The sequence below is a fragment of the Gossypium raimondii genome, chromosome 13, assembly GCF_025698545.1.
Source record: "Gossypium raimondii isolate GPD5lz chromosome 13, ASM2569854v1, whole genome shotgun sequence".
Classification (NCBI taxonomy): domain Eukaryota; kingdom Viridiplantae; phylum Streptophyta; class Magnoliopsida; order Malvales; family Malvaceae; genus Gossypium; species Gossypium raimondii.
This window is the reverse complement of record NC_068577.1, coordinates 12,098,577-12,112,142: the sequence shown is the minus strand read 5'-3', so window position 1 is coordinate 12,112,142 and position 13,566 is coordinate 12,098,577. Positions and strand designations below refer to the sequence as shown.

At 38.9% G+C, this 13,566-nt stretch overlaps 1 non-coding gene across 1 annotated transcript; it reads left to right on the top strand.

Moving 5' to 3' along the window:
* Positions 1-12,919: 12,919 nt before the first annotated feature.
* LOC128036486 (small nucleolar RNA R71) lies at positions 12,920-13,026 on the top strand. The gene has a single exon (XR_008193281.1). It is a non-coding gene; the product is annotated as a small nucleolar RNA R71 (small nucleolar RNA).
* The last annotated feature ends 540 nt before the right edge of the window (positions 13,027-13,566 follow it).

Below are 13,566 nucleotides of genomic sequence, written 5' to 3'. Positions count from 1 at the left end.
ATGGTGCACTGCGATGATAGATTGGTGTGTTGGTTGGTTGATCCGTGTATTCGTCTTGAGTCCGAGTCTGATTAATAGGGATTATAAAATATGACCTTGGTAAATGATATCGAATAAAAAATGATGAAACGAAATGGCACTATACGTGTCTCTTGCCCATAACTCTCTGACTTGAATTAAAATTGAAAAAATTAGCTTTAGTACTCACACGGATTAGGACACGCCCGTGTGTCTAGGCCATGTGTGCCACACGGCCGTGTCTCCTGGTCATATGGGTCACCTTAGGCTGTGTAACCTTCAAAATTTTGAAAAATTAAGTCCAAAACTCACACGGCCAAGGACACACCCGTGTGTGTAGGCCGTATGGGTCACATGGCCAAGGACACACCAGTGTGTCTAGGCTGTGTGGGTCACATTGCCAAGGACACATCCGTGTGTCTAGGCTGTGTGGGTCACATTACCATGTCGCCAGGCCGTGTAACTCATTATGGAATGCCTCATTATACACACGGCTTGGGACACGCTCGTGTTTCCAAGCCGTGTGGGTCAATTTTTTTATTTTTTTAAAATTTTTAAAATTTAATTTAATTAATTTGAAAAATAACATGAAATAAAGTTAAAAGAATTAGTAGAATGTTAGACACTCGGGTTGCCTCCCGAGAAGTGCTTATTTAGAGTCTTAGCTTAACTTACCTTGTGCGCACGGTTACGGTGGTTCGCAGAGCCAAGGCTCCTCTTTCTTGCTATCAAGTATTCTACCAAGATAAGGTTTAAGTCGAGTATTGTTTACCTTAAATGTGTCGAATTCAGAATGAGTTACCTCGACTATACCATAGGGGAAAACGTATAGTACTGTAAAGGGGTTTAATCCGTTTGCTTCAAGCTCCGAATGACCAATTTGAGGATCCGTTTTGTCCAACAGTAACTTGTCCCCAACTTTAAATCAATTCATCCCGTTCATATGCTCATCATGGCGTCGCTTTGGCTCTTTATCGTGCTCTTTTGGTTTCTCCTTAACATGTGTTCGCCATTCATCTAGTTCATCGATTTGTAACATTTGTTTTTCATAAGTCATTCTATTTCTGTTGCATTTAATGAAACATGGCTCTATTACATTTTCTCGAGGGGTTTCCTGCCAAGAAGGTTGAGCTACATGGTCACTAACATTAACAGAAAATTTAAAATCATCTCGATCACTAGATGTTCTTCAAAATCACGACCTTGGAGAGTAATCATTTCGTCACCTACACGAAGTTCTAGTTCACTCGTACCAACATCTATAATTGTCCTAGTAGTTGCTAAAAAGGGTTGTCCTAAAATTAAAGGTACCTTCCTACCCTTATCCATATCCAACACAACAAAGTCAACGAGGAATATGAACTTATCGATTTTAACAAGCACATCCTCAATAACACCCCTAGGATATTTAATGGTTCTATTCGCTAATTGAATACTCATCCTAGTTTGTTTGGGTTCCCCAAGACCTAATAGTTTAAGCATTTTATAAGGCATGACATTAATACTAGCCCCTAAATCAGCCAAAGTATTATCAATATTTATGTAACACCCCAAACCCAGCCAAGACGTTATCGTCGTATCTGGCAATGTCACACGATAGTGTTTTTGAGACTTCGTTGTTAGGTTGAAAACATTTCATGTTATTATCTTTAGTAAACCTTTATTAGAACTTAGGAAGTCGTCTTTATTCATTTAAAATATTTGTTTTGAAACATCCCTCGTTGCTGAAGCTTTAATAAAACAGTCTAAGTGATCATACGTTTAAAAACTACTTTAACTTTTTGAAAACTGAATTTCCTATGACCAGCAGGTATAAATCCATAAAGTAAAATAAATAAATAAAAACCAAAATTTAAAACTAAAGTCCCAGAGGGTCATTAAATTACAACCCAAATAATCAATAAAAATTAAATCATAAAACATAAGTTGATAACCATGAAGTCCAAAAATTTATGTGGTCACCGCTGAGTCCTCTGTTGCACTGATTCGTCTAAGTCTGGGGATTACCTGTTCACAATAAAAAAAGGGTGAGTTTACATAAACTCAGTGTATAATCCCGCAAAAACAAACGAACAATCATTATTCACAATGCACAGTTGAACAGTCTTGGGCTTAAGCCTTTTTCATGTCGATGATGATTTGAGCCTTAGACCATCTCGATCAGATGTCAAAAATGCGGTGGGTAGTAGCCCATCACAATGTCGATGGTAGGAACAGATATGCAGTAGCAAAATTCTACCTATCCAGCCTCTACACACCATCTCCGTCTAACCCTACACTCCATGTGGGGATATAATCAACCCACCCATCGCTACACTCTAAGTAGTACTGAATGCGATACAAAACAGTAGTTTGCAGCTGAGCTGCCAGTATATTAGGCTCAAAGCCTTTCAGTACACTTTCTCCAAATAACAACCCTCAACCTAATGCAATGCAACATACAATGGATGATATGCTATTATGCAATTTCAGTACATATATTCGGTTCAGATATTAACATCCTCAGTACATATATTATTCAGTCAATCTCACAAATTTAGGGGTTTAAGTAGCGCTTACCGACCTTACAGTAGGTTCACAGTCGACTTTGGCGACCCGTGTAACCTTAGGAACATTTCGGTAAAAATGGGCCCACACGCCCGTGTGGCCCACTCGACCCAAGTTGGCCTTGGCCGTGTAATCCATTTTTAATGTAAACCAAACTAGCTAAATATTCATATATGTTTTCACTATTTACTTATATGTTCATTCAAAGCTGTCTACTTGGTCATTGTCCCTAAATTATTTATATCTTAAGCTACAAAATTCCAAATTAAGATTCGCTTGATGTTTTCGAAATTAGGCTCAAATACCTTTCTAGCATAAAATTTTCAGATTTTATAGTTTATCAAGTAAGTATAATAAAATCTTCAAATTATCCCGATTCTGCTGTTTGATAGCTTTAACCATTCCTTACTAAAAATTATTTATCTCTTAGTAAGAAATTCGGATGATGTTTCTGTTTGTTTCTCTTGAAAATAGATTTGTTAAGGATTTAAACATATAAATTTAAGCCCGTAATTATTTTTTAACAATTTTCGATAATTTTTCCAAAGTTAGAACAGGGGAACCCGAACCCATTTTGACATTGTCTCACCAAATTCATTATATCTCATAACTTACAATTTCATTACTTACATTGTTTCTTCCATGAAAAACTAGACTCAATAAAATTAATTTCATATTTTATTCAACATCTAACTCAATTTCCACTATTTTTGATGATTTTTCAAAGTCAGACTACTACTACAGTCCAAAACTATTTTAGTGTAGAATGTTGATTTCTAAGTTTATAACACCCTTATTTCCTTTCTCTACAATTTTCTGCACCATTTTCTTTTATTTCTTGACAGCAAGCAATTTTGGCTTTTCGTCAAATCCCATTTTTTGCGTTTCGGGTACACACCTGGTATCATTTTTGATGTGTAAGCACTTCTAAGCCTCTAAAACCTCGCTTGGGTAACCACGACTTCGCACAATCACAGCAACGATTCAGAACCACTAGTCCCTTGATTAACTCCTAAACATAAAAAAGGAATCCCCCTTTTAGAGATTAACCAAGAACGATTAACAATAGACAAAACCGTTACTTACCGAACACACACAACCAACGATGAACAACCAAATCAATTGGAAAATAAAGAGAGAAACGGAAGGGGAAAAAATAATGGAAATTTCGGCAGCAACTAGGGAAAAGAATTGGCAGAGGAGGGAAAAAAGAAGAAAAAAATGTCAGAAAATGTTTGGGTAATTGGAGAGAAAATCGAAACTTTACGTTTTTTTGCAACAAAAAGATAATCAGATTATTTTCTGATAACCTCTCCCCCATTATCTCTTAAAATCACCCTCTATTAACCCACTAAAACACAACTACTCAGAATTTTACCCCAACACAACTTTTAGCTGAAATTGGAGCAAAAATACTGTCTCTTGGCTTGAACTTGGGACCTCTCACACACCCAGAACACTTAACCACTGAAGTAGATACACAGTTGTGTCAGACCTTTGCAAGAACAAAAATAAAATTTTTGGGGCATTACAACTCTACCCCATAAAAGAAAATTCCGGCCTCGAAATTTACTTGATCAGAACAAATAAGGATACTACTGACGCATCGCATCCTCAGTCTCCCACGTGGCCTCCTCAGTGTTATGATTACGCCATAGAACCTTCACTAAAGGAATAGACTTCCTCCTTAGAACCTTTACGTTAAGATCCAGAATCTGGATAGGCTCCTCCTCAAAGGTCAAGTCTGGCCTATCCTCAATCTCCTCAACAGGGACAATATGAGTAGGATTAGAAAGGTAGCGCCTCAACATGGAGACATGGAACACATCATAGATACGATCCAACGTCGCAGGCAGCTCCAACTGATAAGCAATTGGTTCCACTCGCTTTAGAATACGGTAAGGTCCAATAAACCTAGGGCTAAACTTGTCCTTACGACCAAACCTCAGTACCTTATTCCATGGTGAGACCTTGAGAAAAACAAAGTCCCCCCACAAAATACTGGATTCATGCCTCTTCAAATCTGCATAAGATTTCTGCCTGTCAGAAGTTACTTTGAAATGATCCCGAATCAATCTAACCTTATCCTCTGTCTCAGAGACCAACTCAGGACCCAGAGCACGTCGCTCGCCTAACTTAGTCCAACATAAAGGAGTGCGACACTTATGACCATACAGTGCCTCGTAAGGTGCCATATGAATGCTAGACTAGAAGCTATTATTATAGGAAAACTCCAGTAACGACAGATAATCCTTCCAGCTACCTCGAAAATCAATAGCATAGCTCCTCAATATATCCTCCAGTACTTGAATCACCCTATTTGACTAACCATCGGTTTGAGGATGGAATGCAATTCTGAAGTACAACCTTGAACCCAGAGTCTCATGCACCCTTTTCCAAAATCGAGATGTGAAACGAGGATCTCTATCAGAGATGATCGAAACCAGTACCCCATACAGTCTCACTATCTCAGAAATATAGAGCTTTGCTAACTTCTGTAAAGAATAATTTATCCTAACTGAGATGAAGCGTGCAGAATTAGTCAATCAATCTACGATGACCCACACTGAATCTTTCTTAGTGGGTGTTAAAGGCAACCCACTAACGAAATCCATCGTTACTCGCTCCTAATTCTATAGCTAAATCTTAATCGGCTGCAGAAATCCCAAAGGCAACTGATGCTCAACCTTAACCTACTAGCAAGTTAGGCATCTAGTCACAAAATCCGTAACCTCTCGCTTCAACCCTGGCCACCAGTACAACTCTCGAAGATCTCGATACATCTTATTTCCGCCAGGGTGCATAGCATAAGGGCTACTATGCACCTCTCTCAAAATAGACTACCTTAAACCTGAATCATTTGGCACATATATCTGGCCTCGAGAACACAACACACCCTCAGAGTTCAACCCAAAGTCCGTAGTGCTACCACTCTCAATATGTCGAAACCGAAGACCCAAAGACTTATCCTTCAGCTGTCTACCCTTAATCTACTCGATCCAAGTTGGCTTGACTTGAAGCTCAGCCAACAAACTCCCATCGTCGAACAAGCTAAGTCGAGCGAACATCACTTTCAGATCAGTCATAGCCTTACGGCTCAATGTATCAGCCACCACATTGGCCTTACCAGGATGATACTTAATGGTACAGTCGTAATCCTTAAGCAGCTCAACCTATCTACGCTGCGTTAGATTCAGCTCCTTCTGAGTAAGGAGATACTTGAGGCTTTTGTGATCAGTGTAGATGATACACTTCTCACCATACAGATAATGCCTCTGAATTTTCAATGTAAATACTACGGCGGCCAACTCTATATCGTGCGTCAGATAGTTTACCTAGTGTGTCTTAAGCTGACGAGACGCATATGCAACCTCCTTACCATCCTGCATCAACACATATCCCAAACTGACATGTGATGCATCACTATAAACCGTGAACTCCTTTTTAGGTTCAGGCTGTATCAAAATAGGAGCCTCAATCAGTACAGTCTTAAGCTTCTCAAAGCTCTCTTACTGCGCATTAGTCCAGTCAAATAGTACACCTTTATGTAGCAGCTTAGTCAAGGGTGCTGCGATCAGTGAAAATCCTTCCACAAACTGTCGGTAATAACCTGTTAGCCCCAAAAAGCTATGAATTTCAGACACATTCTTAGGCTGCTTCCAATTTAATACAACCTCAATTTTTCGAAGATCGACTCAACAAACACCATATGACCCAAAAATGTTACTTCATGTAACTAGAACTCGCACTTGCTGAACTTAGCATAGAGCTACTTTTCACTCAAAATCTAAAGAAAATCCTAAAGTGCTCATCATGCTCATCCCCAGTCCTTGAATAAACCAATCCAGGTAGGGATGAAACACTCAGTTCATCAGATCCATGAAAGCTGCCGGTGTATTAGTCAGTCCAAATGGCATCACTAGGAACTCGTAGTGACCATTACGAGTCTTAAATGCCGTCTTATGCATATCAGCTTCCTTAACCCTCAACTGATGATACCTAGAATGTAAGTCAATTTTGGAGAACATAGACGCCCCTCGAAACTAGTCAAACAAATTATCAATCCTCGAAAGTGGATACTTGTTCCTAATAGTCAACTTATTTAGTTGTCGGTAGTCGATACACATCCTCATGGATCCATCCTTTTTATCAACAAATAGTACTGCTGCTCTCTATAGGGACACACTAGGACAGATAAACCTACGATCTAATAACTCCTAAATTTGAGCCTTAAGCTTCGTAAGCTCCTTCGGCACCATTTGATAGGGAGCGATAGACACTGGAGCTGTACCAAGGAAAAGCTCAATCCCAAACTCCACTTCTTGATTCGGAGGTAAACCCGATAACTCCTCAGGAAAGATGTCCAGAAAATCCTTCACAGTTCTAATGTCCTTTACAGTAGAGTCTCTAGAAGCGAAAAAACTTACGTAGGCTAAATACGCCCCACATCCTCTGTAAACCAGCTTCTCAGCTACTAATATAGAGATCAAAATTAGCCAAGTAATTTTGATGTTCTCCAATCACAACTACTTTATTTCCCTCCTCAGTTCTCAATACAACCCTCTTAGTCACAAAGTCCAGACTGACACGATGCTTGACCAACCAGTCCATCTCTAATAGCATATTGAACTCCCTAAACAGAAGCTACATCAAATCAGCTAGAAATATCGTCACTTTAACCTCTAAAGGAACTTCCCTGTACAGTTTGCTAACTCTAACAGATTGCCCCGGCGGACTCAGCAAAGTCACCTCACTAGAAGTACTCTGAACCGAAATCCTTAGGTTTTTGAATATAGAACAGGCAACATAGGAATGCGTAGATCCTATATATATCAATGCAGTGTAAGGCATATCATAAATAAGAAGCGTACCCGTGATGACATTTAGAGTATCTCTATCCTCTCGGCGACATGCAACATAAACTAAAGTAGGCTGTCTTGCCTTGGTCTGTCCAGCACCTCTACCCGGTGCTCTCTGTCCACGACCCATGCCATTACCACCCCTAGCCTGACCACAGTCTCTAGATGGCTGTTGTGCGACCCTCTGTGGCTGTGCAGTATCAGTACCCTGATCTTGCATCTGATCAGCCCTCAACAGAAACTCCCTAATGTGATGATCCAATGATCCATGCCTCAGACACGCCCTAGTCCTTCTCCAACACTCGCCCTGATGGCGTCTACCACAGTCGAGACATGGATGCAGTCCAGTAGCAGTAACAAGAGGCCCAGCTCTAACTGGCCCTTCAGCTCTGGCCTTTTTTCTTAAACCTCTGCACAAAACTCAAGGGCTCGGTATCCCTCTTGTTCCTACCTCTCTCCCTATCGTGGTTTTGGCGCTCAGTGCGCTTAACCTCCTAGGCGATCTTCGCATTCTCAACTAGTGAAGAAAAATCATGCACCCTCTGCAGAGCTATTAGGATTCTCAAATTATCTCTGAGGTAATCCTTAAAGCTGATACAACGCTCATATTCAGTCGCCACCATACCTCACGCATAGCAGCTCAGTCGCAGGAATAGGGCCTCATACTCGACCATTGATCGATCTCCCTATGTTAGATTCAGGAACTCCCTCCTACGGACGTCCACATAACTAGCTCCCACATACTTCCCTGAAAGGTGATCTTAAAGAATTCCCAGGTCAGACGTTTGGGCTGAGTGCACTCCTTAACAGTAAGCCACCACTGATAAGCCTCATCACGCAGCAGCGAGACTGCACCCTTTAATTTCTGCTCGGAGGTGCAATCCAGGTCATCCATGACCCTCTCCGTGGCCTCAATCCAGTACTCGGCCACATTAGGGCAACCCTAGTGACACCCCTGAAAAGTTCAGCTCCATTGAACCGAAGTCGTTCCGTAATCGACCTACGGACCCTAGCTCCAGTATTAGGCCCAACTACCCTCACCAATATCATCAACATAGCCTAGGACAATGTGTCGTCCCCAACCATGCGATCATTAGACTCAGTCTCAGTAGAGAGCGACACTGGCGTCTCACTCGTGTCCTAATTTAGTATATTACCCAGGGAAGATGACTCAGATCGAACCCCCTAAAGCCTCTACATCAGCCTTGAGTACCACGTCCACGAATACGACGCGCGCTCATGTCTATTTAGATTTATCTGTATTACGAATTTTCATGCATCAGTTTCAGTTTCAGTATTTACTAGCAGATGTTTTATGTTAATAGTTTCAGTAATTCAGAGTGATTTTCGTAAATCGCAGTCTCTATCAATTTTGCTACAGTCTCAATTTACACCATCTAGAGTGTTTTCACGATATACTACCTCTGATGAGTTTGAATATCATAACATATATCGGTTTGAATATCATAGCATGTATCGGTTTGAACACTTACGGGATCGTGTAGGAGACTTGGTGCACCACATACCAGTAGAAATATTTCAAATCATTTAAAAATCAATTTTTCAAAGACCAAATTTAAAACCCATAATCCATAGTCGAGTTTTGCAACCCCATTCTGATACCACTAAATGCAACACCCCAAACCTAGTCTAAATGTTATGGCCGTATTTGGCAATGTCACACGATAGTTTTTTTGAAACCTCGTTGTTACGTTGAAAACATTTCATGTTATTATCTTTAGTAAACATTTGTTAGAACTTAGGAAGTCATCTTTATTCATTTAAAACCTTTTTTTGAAACATTCCTCATTGCGGAAGCTTTAAAAAAACAGTCTAAGTGATCATGCGTTTAGAAACTACTTTAAATTTTTGAAAACCGAATTTCCTACGACCAGCAGGTATAAATTCATAAAGTAAAATAAATAAATAAATAAAAACCCAAAATTTAAAACTAAAGTCCAAGAGGGTCTTTAAATTACAACCCAAATAATCAATAATAATTAATTCATAAAATGTAAATTGAAAACTATGAAGTCCAAGAATTTATGTGGTCACCGCTGAGTCCTCCGTCGCACCGATTCGTCTAAGTCTAGGGATTACCTGTGCACATTAAAAAAAGGGTGAGTTTTCGTACACTCAGTGTGTAATCCCATGGAAACAAACAAACAATCAGTATTTACAGTGCACAGTTGAACAGTATTGGGCCAAAGCCCTTTTCAGTATCAGTGACAGTTTGGGCCTTAGCCCATCTCAATACAGTGTCAAAAATACAGTAGGGCCTTAGTCCATCACAGTATCAGTAGTAGGAACAGTTATGTAGTAGCAAAATCCTACCCATCCAGCCTCTACACACTATCTCCGTCCAACCCAACACTCCATGTGGAGATATAATCTACCCACCCATCCCTACACTCTAAGTAGTATCGAATTCGACACAAAGCGGTAGTTTGCAGTTGAGCTGCCAGTAAATTAGGCTCAAAGCCTTTTAGTACACTTCCTTCGAATAACAACCCCAACCCAATGCAATGCAACATCCAATAGATGTTATGCTATTATACAATTTCAGTACATATATTCGGTTCAGATATTAAGATGCTCGGTAAAGATATCATTCAGTCAATTTCGCACATTTAGGGGTTTAAGTAGCGCTTACCAACCTTATAGTAGGATCACAGTCGACTTGGGCGACCGGTGAAACCTTAGGAACATTCCGGTAAAAATAGACCCAAAAGCCCGTGTGGCCCACACGACCCAAATTGGCCTTAGCCGTGTGATCCATTTTTAATGTAACCCGTGCTAGCTAAATATTTATAAATGTTTTCACTATTTACTCATATGTTCATTCAAAGTTGTCTACTTGAGTCATTATCCCTAAATTATTTATATCTTCAGCTACAAAATTCCAAATTAAGATCCGCTTGATATTTTCAAAACTAGACTCAAATACCTTTCTACCATAAAATTTTCAAATTTTATAGTTTATCAAATAATTACAGTAAAATCTTCAAATCTATCTCGATTCTACTGTTTGACAGCTTCAACCTTTCCTTACTAAAAATTATTTATCTCTTAGTACGGAATTCAGATGATGTTTTCGTTTGTTTCTTTTACAAAATAGACTCATTAAGGATTTAAACATATAAATTTAAGCCCATAATTATTTTTTTACAATTTTTTATAATTTTTCCGAAGTCAGAATAGGGAAACCCGAACCTATTCTAACCTGGTCTCACGAAATTCATAATATCTCATAACTTACAATTTCATTGCTTAAACTATTTCTTCCATGAAAAACTAAACTCAATAAACTTTAATTTTGTATTTTATTCAGCCTCTAACTCAATTTGCACTATTTTTAATGATTTTTTAAAGTTAGACTACTGCTGCTGTCCAAAACTATTTTAGTGCAGAATGTTGATTTCCAAATTTATAACACCCTTATTTTCTTTCTCTACAATTTTTCGCATCATTTTCTATTATTTCTCTTATTTTTTGACAGCAAGGAATTTCAACTTTTCACCAAATCCCAATTTTTGCATTTCGGGTACACACCTGGTATCATTTCTGATGCGTAAGCACTCTTAAGCCTTCAAAACCTCGCTTGAGTAATCACGACTTTGAGCAATCACATCGTTGATTCAAAAGCACCAGCCCCTTGATTAACTCTTAAACACAAAATAAGAACCCCTCTTTCAGAGATTAACCAAAAACGATTAACAATAGACAAAATCATTTCTTACCAAACACACGCAACCAACGATGAACAACCAAATCAATTGGAAAATAAAGAAAGAAACGGAAGGGGAAAAAATAATGGAAATTTCAGCAGCAACTAAGGGAAAGAATAGGTAGAGGAGGGAAAAAATAAGAAAAAAACGTCAGAAAAAGTTTTGGTAATTGGAGAGAAAACCGAAACTCTACTCTCTTTTTTGCAACAAAAAGATAATCAAATTATTTTCTGATAACCTCTCCCCCATTATCTCCTAAAATCACTCCCTATTAACTCACTAAAACACAACTACTCAGAATTTTTCTCCACCACAACTCTTAACTGAAATTGGAGCAAAAATATTGTCTCCACGCAATCACAGAGAATTGAGCACAGGACCTCCTTCACACCAACACTCCACTTATCGACCAGACCAGCAGGCCCATCCTGTTAATTATTTGTCAACTTTTACTTAAAAGCCTACTGACCAAAGATAAAATACCAAAATTTTCCCAAGTCCTGGCTTGAACTTGGGACCTCTCACACACCCAGAGCACTTAACCACTGAAGCAAATACACAGTTGTGTCACACCTTTGCAAGAACAAAAATAAAAATTTTGGGGAGTTACAATTTAAACTACCAATTAAACAATGAATAGTAAAATTCACTAGATCTTTCAGTTTGTTAGGTAGTTTATTTTGTAAGATGGCCGAGCAAACTGCATTGAGTTTCACAATCGATGAATCATCTAACTTTCATTTGTTTGTCAACAAATCCGTTAAAAATTTGACAGAATTGGACATTTGCGAAAGGGCTTCAACAAACGATAAGTTAATATGTAATTTTTTTAAGAGTTTAATTAATTTACCAAATTGTTCGTTCGTGTGGTCTCTCTTTGTCGCATTAGGATATGACACTCGAGGTTTATATTCTTCGGCAACCAGCTTTTGCTATTTCTGGGTTACCTTAACCTTATCGTTATTTACCATAATTTCTTGCCTCAATTTTTGTTCAGATTCAACTAACCCTTCTTTATCTAAAATAGTAATTCCATGAAGCTGCTCCCTTGGGTTAGTTTCAGTATTGCTAAGCAGACTACCTTGTGGTCTTTCTGAAATTAACTTACCAAGCTAACCTATTTGGTTCTCGAGTTCTTGAATCGATGCTTGTTGATTTTTTAGTGCTACTTAGTATTTTGAAAACGTGTTTCCTACACTGAGATAAACTTTATCAACAACTCCTTAAGGTTCAGCTTCTTTTCTTGCTAATAAGGTGGTTGTTGGAAGCTTGGAGGGGGTTGTGCTTTCTGGTTTCCTTGACCACCCCAAGAGAAATTGGGGCAGGTCCTCCAACCTGCATTATAATTATTACTATACAGGTTATTTTGAGGCCTAGAATTATTACCCATATAATTGATGTGTTCGTTCTCTGTGCTAGGAACGAAGGGTAAACATTCTGGATTATTCATTCCACCTGCATTTGTATCGTATTGCATCACTAGATGTACCTGCGTAGAAAGTCATAAAGAATCAACTTTCTTATTAAGCAAATCTACCTAGTTTGATAATATGGTGACTGCATCTAAATTAAAGACACCGGGTGCTTGCATCGGCTTTGTCCTCATGACTCGCCACTGATAATTATTCAGTGCCATATCCTTTATAAATTCATAAACCGCTTCGGGTGTTTTAATGTTCAATGCTCCACTGGCTGTTGCGTCGATTATTCAGTTTGATAATATGTTTCAAATCGTTGTAGAAGGTTTGAACTTGTAGCCATAGAGGTAACCCATGGTGAGGACACCTTCACAATAAATCCTTATATCCCTCTCATGCATCATATAAGGTTTCTAAATCGATCTGGGTAAAGGAAGAGATATCATTCCTCAACTTCGTTGTTTTTGTCGATGAGAAGTACTTTAGAAGGAACTTTTAGGTCATTTGAGCCCATGTAGTGATGGAACCTCGTGGTAAAGATTTTAACCTCCATTTACCTTTGTTTCTCGACGAGAAAGGGAATAACCGTAAATAAATGGCGTCATCAGTGGTAAAGTATTGTAGATTTCTAGGAAATTGACCAGATAAGTATTTGGATCTTTGTCTTGCAAACCATCAAACTGAACAAACTGTTGCACCATCTGAATAGTGTTCCACTTCAGTTTGAAATTATTTGCATCAATGGTGGGTCTCACAATACTCGATTTAGCCCCAGTCAGAGTGGGCTTGACATAATCGTACATAGTACAAGGAACCTGAGCTGCTATAGGAGGTAGCTGGATATTTTGGTTATCGTCCATCTCCTCAGTAATAATAATGCCCTCTTGTTCGTCTACTAAATTTATTCGACTGTGCCTTGCTTCTCTACGATTTCTACGAGCAGTACCTTCAATTTCGCTATCAAACAATAATGGTCCCGACGGATTTCTTCTAGTC